Source organism: Triticum aestivum, chromosome 7D, assembly GCF_018294505.1.
Source record: "Triticum aestivum cultivar Chinese Spring chromosome 7D, IWGSC CS RefSeq v2.1, whole genome shotgun sequence".
Taxonomy (NCBI): Eukaryota; Viridiplantae; Streptophyta; class Magnoliopsida; order Poales; family Poaceae; genus Triticum; species Triticum aestivum.
This window is the reverse complement of record NC_057814.1, coordinates 556796830-556803877: the sequence shown is the minus strand read 5'-3', so window position 1 is coordinate 556803877 and position 7048 is coordinate 556796830.

Sequence of the window (7048 nt, the reverse complement as noted above, 5' to 3'; positions counted from 1 at the left end):
TTAGAGTGTACACATGCTAGGACTAGCATTGGTTAAAAATAACTAATAATCACATGATGAAGTCCTAGAATGAAATTTCAGTAGTGACCAGATCTAGATCTATAGGAAACAGAACAGCCATGACAAAATCCTAACCAGAATGCATTTAATAAAAATGGATTGCATCTGGTTACTGTAGTGCAAGCTAATGACATGAAGGTTCCATCAGGCAATGATCAACTACTCAAAACCATTCCGTGCTTTGCAAAAAAATACTAGATGAATCTCACTAACACGAGCACTAGGCGATTAATAGAAGAAGTAATCAGCAGATGACACAATAACAAGTGAAGGATTTATCTATGTCCCTCTGGAAGAGATCTAAATCAGGGTATGTAAATGGTTCATCATCAGCTAGTAAAAGGTAGATGTGAGTTTGTAGCCATACCGACATGGTTGGTTGCAATCTTGCCATCCTTTGAGGGAGAAAGGTATTGCCATCACCCCTGCATTGTTGCTGCCAGAAAAAGCACCATGTAATCAGGGGGTGTGGTGAGCCATTAAGTACATTTCAACAGATGTGAGAGCAAGCAGGCATGAAAGGACTAGACGTAAAAATAGACGAGGTTTGTGCTATCCAGTTGTTATACAAGGACTCTCATACATACAGAACGAACTCTTATGAATCAGTTACCCTTACATGAAACTGTCCATTCCTATAACATCCTACAAACTAGTAACTGTCCTCAAACCTGAATTAAACCCATACAATATATAAGCCCAGCTGCAATTGATAACTACAAGCCTACAGCAGCTCAAAGTGGCAGTATCTAAAACACAAGCATTCTTTGAAGAAAAACCACAACAATCATCAGTACTGGATTAAACTCAATGTTGTCTTCATATTAACTAATGTAGTGTTAAGTTGCTGCCAATGTTCCAAAATCTAATTAGCATCCATGTGTAATTTGGTCAGTATGAAGAAGAACAAGACTAATGAAGACACACAGAAGCAAACCTTCATGCCGTCCTCAATCTTGGCGACCTGGGACTGGATGCTGGCGACGAACTCCTTGAGTGGGGCGTTGACAGGGTAGTTGCCCTCGTCCAACACAAATCTGCAACAATCCAGTACAGCTGAAGATTGTACGCTATGGGCAGATGAAAAATGTAAGCAACGGTACTATCCACAGGCAGATTGAGGGACCTGGTGAGGTAGCTGTCGATGCGGACGCCGTCGACGATGCAGGTGTCAGGATACGTCCAAGCAACAAGGAGGGGTCGGTTCCAGCAGCAGCCGTTGGGGACGCGGCTATCTCCAGCTTGGATGAGAGCCCGTCAGGGAGGAGGGAGAGTCGGGACGCGGATGTCTCGGCACGGTGAGCCTGGAGGAGCGGTAGCAAATGAAGCACTATAAATAGCCAGTGCATGTGTATCTACTAGTAAGTAATCAGACCACTACAAAAGACATAGCAAGCACCGATTCCTATATCACCAAGCCAGAAACATAAACCACAGTAGTTAAATGGAGATATATGAGCTCAAGCAGTGCATAATTCTAGGATAACATCTCCCATGCCTATATGCATAACACCGACAGAACAGCAACAGCACAAACAGTAGTATAGAAACTTAAAACAGTAACATCCCCTACATAGTAGTAACCAGGGAATTAATTGATAGTTGGTAGAGGAAAACAAAATCACAAACACTAATGGTAGTAGCACGTGCATTAGTTTTTGACTGAACAAAAGATTACTTATACTAAAATAACACAGACTAAGAACTTAGATTACTTTGTTGTAACTCTTGAGCTCTTTGTCACGTTATGCCAGGTGTAATGTGACATCACAATACCACCAAACTATTCAGCAATAAGAGCATACACCTACAGCAAAGCAGAGCAGGATTCATTTCTAATCTGCATGACTGAAACTGCTCCAATTTTTGGTTTTAATATGTCTACAGCACGCAATCATTGACCACCGAGCATACGCCCACAGCAAAACAGAGGAGCAATTCAGTTCTAGATCAGATCTTAGACAAGTGATACTGGTTAGTTGGTTCAATCAGGAGCAACAATACATATTTCCCTAAACCTAAAATTGCCAGTGTGTAAATCATGCCACTGGTCAAAGCACAACACCACAATCACAAGTCCAAGACCACCACGAAGGCAGAAGCACAGACGGCCGTGGCTGCGGCAGAGTTCATCGCCTCCGTCCCACCGACTGCCTTGCCGACCTGAATAAAATAAGCATTCAACCGGATGGCAACTAGTTAGCATTTGCATTATCAGCATAAATGTTTCATAAACACCACATGAAAAACCGAATATCAAACAAAATGAGATATATTGTAAGCCTGAGACGAATCATGCATTCCTGCTATTCTTCTAGTAAAGTAGTAAATGATAGGTTGCAGGTGTAATCCAACTGGGTAGATCGATCTTCGGGGTTGCTGACTTGCACAAAGAGGAAGAGGAGGGGAGAGAGAGAGAGAGCTACCATCCATTGCATGGCATCCGTCAAGGTCAGAGCCCTCCTCTCCCGCAGCTTCTACATCGGCCAAGAACGTCCTCCTCTCCGGCATGTCCATGGCCCTGAAGCCTCTCCATGGCATGGCCCCTTCCTTCAACTGCCTCTGCGTGCACAGCACACATCAGTTCGGGGGAAGGAAGAAGCGGAGGAGGGAGAAGGAGAGAAGGCACTCACGCATCAGATAATTTGCCGGCTTCGGGCGGCGGTGGAGGTTGGACGCCGCGGCTCCTCCCCTGCCTGTGTGTGCTTCGTGGTGGACAAGGAAGCAAGGGAGGACTCCCCCACTGCCGGAGGAGTTCCTCTGCTGGTCACCGTAGCCCGACCACGGCGGTGGCGAAGAACGTCGTCGTCGTTGGGGGAGGAAGATGTCCTAGTCGCCATCGTCGTCCCTTCGAGGTGGCAGTCCAAGAGGCATCGGCGGCGGCTGCGTGCGAGGGATTGGGAGTCACGGCGGCGTGGGTTGTGGATGCGGAGAAGGGGTCCGAGGTCGTGGTCGCTGGGAGCAGAGGAGGCCATCGTGGGGATGGAGCTCCAGCCTCCACTTCTAGGTGGAAAAGTGGATCTGATCTTGAAGGGAGGAGGTGGCGGCTACGATCTGGAAGGGACGAGCGCGGATCCGACCACGGCCGTGGGAGAGAAGGGGAGGGGAGGGCTTGTCGGCGACCGGGGTTGGGGGAGAGGACGGAGGACGGCGGCGCCGGCAGCTGGGTGGTTGGGGATCGAGAGATTGAGACGGAGGAGGAACGAGAGGGTTGGGGGAGAGGAGTGGATCGAGGGAGGGTCGCGGCTGTGGGACGAGAGGGGGAGAGTGGATCGGGGGAGAGGAGTGGATCCGGGAAGTTAGGGTTTGGGTGAAAGGGTGAGGGGGTGAGGGCTACCGTTGGATCCAGAAGCATCCGACGGTGGTTGATGCATGATCCGCGTGATATGCCTATGGACCAATCAGAGCGCACCAAACAATTTGAAGATTTTTTGACCATATAAATTGGTCATGATTGATTACATACAAATTTTTCATTTCATTTTTCAGTGCTCAAAATGAGTTTTTTTGTCAAAGACCTATCAAATATTTGTTCAAATGATGCCATATTTTGCACAAGTTTACATCTTAGATTGGCAAACAACATTGACAAAGGGATTTTTTTATTTCTTTTGCATGAAAAAACAATTTCCCATTTTTTGAGTGCCCAAAATAAGTTTTTTTGTGAAGGACTTACCATATATTTGTTGCAAAATTGTACCAAATGAATTTTCTAAAATAACAGGCCATATATAATGCACAATTGACCAAATGGTTAGGTGTCAAAAGTTTCGATGCACCTCTCATGAAAAAGACAAATTTCCGCTGATTCAGCAGAAAGCGGGTAAAATTTGTACTGCAGCTGCCTCATAGTTTGCTCTTTATTTTTTCCAAAAATCATTTCTAGGTACATAAGTATCTATTTAATCGTAGAAACACAAAAATATCCAAGATTTAACTACTATCTAGGAACGGTCATGCCCGCCGTTTTGACCCCATTTTGAAACGGGCATAAAAAATTCAAAAAAACAAAAAATTGGAAAACCTTCGCATTGTGTCATCATATGTGACCAAGTTACCAGGAAAAATAAAAAACTTGTAATACGGCAATTATTTTTAAAAAGTGTTCTCAGAAATTAGCTATCATGCGTGAAGATTCATGACTTTCAAGCCAAATGATCAATCTTATGGCCACATTCATGCCATAGTTTGTTCAAATTATCTCATATTGTGCACAAGGGTGCATCTTGGAATTCCAAACAATGTTGCCTAAGGAAGTTTTCATTTTCTTTGCACAGAAAATTCATTTTCCATTTTTCGAGTGCCCGAAATGAGTTTTTTTTTGTGAAGGACCTACCATATATTTGTTGCAAAATTGGAGAAAATAAATTTTCTAAAATAATAGGCCATACTTGATGCACAATTGACCAAATGGTTGGGTGTCAAAAGTTTTGATCCACCTCTGGTGAAAAAGACAAATTTCAGCTGATTCAGCAGGAAGCGGGTCAAATTTGAACTGCAGCTGCCTCATAGTTTGCTATTTATTTTTTCCAAAAATCATTTATAGGTACATAAGTATCTATTTAATAAGAGAAACATCAAAAGTTTTCCAAGATTCAACCACTAGCTAGGAACGGTCATACCCGCCGTTTTGACCGCATTTTGAAATGAGCATAAAAAATTCAAAAAAATCAAAAAATTGGAAAACCTTCGCATTGTGTCATTATATGTGACCAAGTTTCCAGGAAAAAAATAAACTTGTAATACGGCAATTATTTTAAAAAAAGTGTTCTCTGAAATGAGCTATCATGCGTAAAGATTCATGGCTTTCAAGCCAAATGATCAATCTTATGGCCACATTCATGGCATAGTTTGTTCAAATGATCTCATATTGTGCACAAGGTTGCATCTTGGAATTCCAAACAATGTTGCCTAAGGGATTTTTCATTTTCTTTGCACGTAAAATTCATTTTCCATTTTTCGAGTGCCCGAAATGAGGTTTTTTGGTGAAGGAACTACCAAATAAATATCATAAAAATGGACCAAATCAATTTTATAAAATACTAGGCCATGTTTAATGCAAAATTGACACAATGGTTGGGTGTCAAAAGCCTTGATCCACCTCTGGTGAAAAAGACAAATTTCCGCCGATTCAGTAGGAAGCGGGTCAAATTTGAACTGTAGCTGCCTCATAGTTTGCTCTTTATTTTTTCCAAAAATCATTTCTAGGTACATAACTATCTATTTAATCAGAGAAACATCAAAAGGTTTCCAAGATTCAACAACTAGCTAGGAACGGTCAAGCCCGCCGTTTTGACCGCATTTTGAAACGGGCATAAAAGATTTAAAAAATCAAAAAATTGGAAAACCTTCGCATTGTGTCATCATGTGTGACCAAGTATCCAGAAAAAATAATAAACGTGTAATACAGAAATTATTTTTAAAAAAATGTTCTCAGAAATGAGCTATCATGCGTGAAGATTCATGGCTTTCAAGCCAAATGATCAATCTTATGGCCACATTCATGGCATAGTTTATTCAAATGATCTCATATTGTCCACAAGGGTGCATCTTGGAATTCCAAACAATGTTGCCTAAGGGATTTTTCATTTTCTTTGCACGGAAAATTCATTTTCCATTTTTCGAGTGCCGAAATGAGGTTTTTTTGTGAAGGAACTACCAAATAATTGTTGCAAAAATGGACCAAATCAATTTTATAAAATACTAGGCCATGCTTAATGCACAATTGACAAAATGATTGGGTGTAAAAAAGTTTTTATCCACCTCTGGTGAAAAAGACAAATTTCCGTCGATTTAGTAGGAAGCGGGTCAAATTTGAACTGCAGCTGCCTTATAGTTTGCTCTTTATTTTTTCCAAAAATCATTTCTAGGTACATAAGTATCTATTTAAGCATAAATACATGATTAGGTGGTGATACGTTGAGCTTTGGACGGTGGCCCAGGGCCCCAACTCCAAAGCGCGTAGACTCGCATGCCCGCCGCGTGGTCACCGCGTGACCGTGGCGTTGCCATGCGTTCTGGGAAGCCTGGGCATGTCTAGTAGGTTTGGCACTCCCCAGGTAGATGCTTGGAAGAAAATAACAACAGAAGAATCTCACGAGGAGACCGAACATGCTCAAACATGAATTAGCACCCAAGTGTTTGATTAGTGGTACGGGAAATGCACATGGCCAATGGGCCTGAGTTTTGGCTGAGGATGATCATCAACTAAGGATACTATCTTGGAAAATTTGCAGCTCAAATGGAGGAGCCTAGGTGTCACTTGCTTTGCAACATACCACACTGAACAGAAATATGAATGTTGAAGCCACACTCACATGTATTGTTAGATGGGGCTCAAATTTTGTGGAGAGCTATGATTTGGGAATATAGAAGATGTGGCAAAAATTCAGCTCATTAGGATATGCCTAGCTAGTACTTCCTTCACAACAGTTCGAGTTGAACAAAAACTTTGGAAATTTGCCGAGGAAGATTTACCAGGCAAATGGAGTTGAATATTGTCATGAGGCAATGATTTGGATAGTAAAGAATGCCCAATTTTTTTGGGAATTTTGGGAATGACAGAAATATAGGTTGCTTCACAACCTAGGGCAAAAATTGACACATGGACATGACACATAGGCAAAACTGATGAGGTGGCGCCTAGTCATACCAATCCACCACAATTTACAAGGTTATGACCATCTATATTGGTCGTGGTCAGCTAGAAATAAGGCACCGGATCAGTGCTGTCTGCTTTATGACCATTCGTGTAATGAAATTACGACCTTTATGACCAAAATGGTCGATATAGTTGAGGGTTTGGAGCCCCCCGAGCAGCTTTTGACCAATTGGTCTCAAATGGTCATAGATCTATGACCAATTCTTTCAGGGTCACTGACAGAAGGTCACTAGTTGACATATTTCTTGTAGTGGCTGCAGATCATGCCTGAGTTGCGGGAGTTGTGTGAGCGCCCGGTTCTGCCTCTGTCCGTCGAACAACTAAAGG